The sequence below is a fragment of the Lipotes vexillifer genome, unplaced genomic scaffold, assembly GCF_000442215.2.
Source record: "Lipotes vexillifer unplaced genomic scaffold, Lipotes_vexillifer_v1.1 scaffold4, whole genome shotgun sequence".
Classification (NCBI taxonomy): domain Eukaryota; kingdom Metazoa; phylum Chordata; class Mammalia; order Artiodactyla; family Lipotidae; genus Lipotes; species Lipotes vexillifer.
The window spans coordinates 5,366,553-5,369,131 of record NW_006785876.1 but is presented as its reverse complement, the minus strand read 5'-3'; positions in this window follow the sequence as shown (position 1 = coordinate 5,369,131).

Genomic DNA, 2,579 nt, shown 5'->3' with positions numbered 1-2,579 from the left:
CCCCCTTTTCTGAGCCCCCCCCCCCCTCCTGAAAACCGCTCAGCACGTGGGTTCTTTTCAAGAGTTTGCTCAACTCCTTCTTTGGTATCCACGGAACTTACATAACTCACAGCTTTCAATGAACAATTAGAGCTGGTGAACAAGAGCACAGAAGGAAACAAGGCTACGTGCAGCTGGCCCCTCTTCAGCCGTGGGGTTTAGATTTCCCTGATTTATTTTCCACAATTAGCGGCTGGCCTTCTCCCAGTGACTCTCCCAGGGTTCTTGTCGGGGCGGCCGCTGGCTGGGCACAGGGACTGGTGAAGCGGACTGCGGGCACCCCTGCCCCTGCTGGGATCACCAGAGAGGTCAGGCCTCTCCGTGACCAGACTGCACGGGGCTAATCATCAAGCTCTTCGGTGGGAGGGGAGCCAGGCCGCACACAGCTGAGGAGGAAAGGCCCAGAAAGGCCGACGCTTTTGCTCTGCTCCTCAGTTTCAGGCCTCATTCCGGCTCCTGGCACCAGGCGTCAGTGTCCGCATCTGTTAAATGCGAGTGAACAGTGAGGTTAGGTGGTCCCTAGGGTTCCTTGTGCTTGGACTTTGCTGCTCCTGCCTGCTTGCCTCCCCACCCCGATCTGGGCCCTCCCCACACCTTGTCAGGACCACAGTGGGGGCGTTCATCACGACCTCGGCCAGCAGCCAGAGTGGTCAGCAAACATGCCACTGGGCCGCCTCGCGATGCCGGCCAAAGGGCTGGGGCCCACCTCTTCCAGCTCTGGTCAGGCACTGGGACGCCTGAGGACAGTGTGGATCTACAGGCCAATGGGGCTGTTTGGCCACCTTCCCTGGGACCCCTCTGAGCTGGCCTCTGGGCCTCGCTCTAGAGGGGCCCCCAGCACAGGGAGCTGAGCGCATCTAGGAGGCTTGACTGCGGCAACCATCACACATTTACCAAGCACCTGCTCTGAGCCAGGTCCTGGGCTGGGCAGGGTGGTGACAAAGATGAATGGCTCCATCCCTCGCGGTGCTTAGAGGCACGTGCATGGGCTCTGACTTCGGTCTGCAGGGTTCAAACCCTGGTCTGACACTCACTTCAGCAAGGCACTTAGCATCTTATGCCTTGGTTTCTCCCTCTGTAAAATGCGGGTACTAATAGTACCACAACCATGGGCCGTGGTGAGGAGTAAATGACCCAGTGAATGTAAAGTGTTTAGCACCCAGGGTGTAGTCATTACAACTTTCATTTCATGAGCACCAACTCTGTGCCAGGAACTGTTGTGGCATTTGGTGTAAACCAGAGCCCTTCCAGGGAGGGAGAGAGATCACTTCCGGCTTGGCTGAGGAAAGAGGCTTCATGGGAGAGTTGGTATCACAGTTTGGTCTAGACGGATGGAGCTTCTAGATGATAGGGAGCAACAAGGAAGGGCATTCTGGAAAGGGGGGAACAGCATGAGCAAAGGCACCGAGGCAGGAGAGCAAAAAGTGTGTTGAGGGAACTCTGAAAGGACCAGAGGGACTCAGTATATACTGGAGTTAAAATGGGAAAGTGGGCTTAACCCAGATGAACTCCCAGACCATAGAATGTGGCTTTCCTCCTCTAGGCAATGGGGGGCCATGGATGGTTGTTGAACGAGGGCATCCTGCAGGGAGATAAAGCTGTTGTACTTCTTTGTTTCTTTTGCGGTACGCGGGCCTCTCACTGTTGTGGCCTCTCCCGTTGCGGAGCACAGGCTCCGGACGCGCAGGCTCAGCGGCCATGACTCACGGGCCCAGCCGCTCCGTGGCATGCGGGATCTTCCCGGACCGGGGCACGAACCCGTGTCCCCTGCATCGGCAGGCAGACTCTCAACCACTGCGCCACCAGGGAAGCCCAAAGCAGTTGTCCTTAAACAAGACAGTAGGGTTAGTTTCCCTAGGTGATGATAACAGTAAAAATGTCAATGAGAACCCTTTCATTCTGTAGTAAGATGGTAAAGTGCACTGAGGGTTTTCATGGGTACACCTCATCCGGTCATCACGGCAACCGGCAACCCCGAGAGGTGAGTTGAGCGGGATTATTACCTCCACTTTAAAGGCAGAAGGAGGAGGCTCAGCCAAGGTCACCCAGCAGGTGATGACGGATCCAGGAGGGGTCTAAGGCCCCATCCCGTGGCTGCCCAGGGGAACTGCACCATCTTCTCAAGCCCCATCCTGAAGTCCTCTCTTGCCAGGTGGCTTCTGCCTTGTCTTTAGGGCTTGGTAAGCCTGTAAGTGTGTGTGTGTTATGGGGGGGTGATGAAGGTGTCGGTGCAAGAAGCAACCCCCCCGCCCCCCTGTCAGGCCAGCGCTGGGTCTGCTGCACTTCTGGCCCATTGCCAGGGGTCAGCCCACTTAGCATGCGGGAGGTGGGTGTCTCCTCTCTGCTGACTGGTCCTGAGAACATCGGTGACTTGAGTTGGGGGGGACAGCCACTGCCAGGAGTGTAGGGGGCAGGCGGGGCTCCAGGGACGTGGGGTGAGCTCACACAAAGCTCTGCCCTTACCGTAAGGCTCTCGCCTTCCTAGAAGCCCCCCAGCTGAGCAGCAGGCAAGGAGGAGGGGGAGAAGCCTCCGTTTGCTT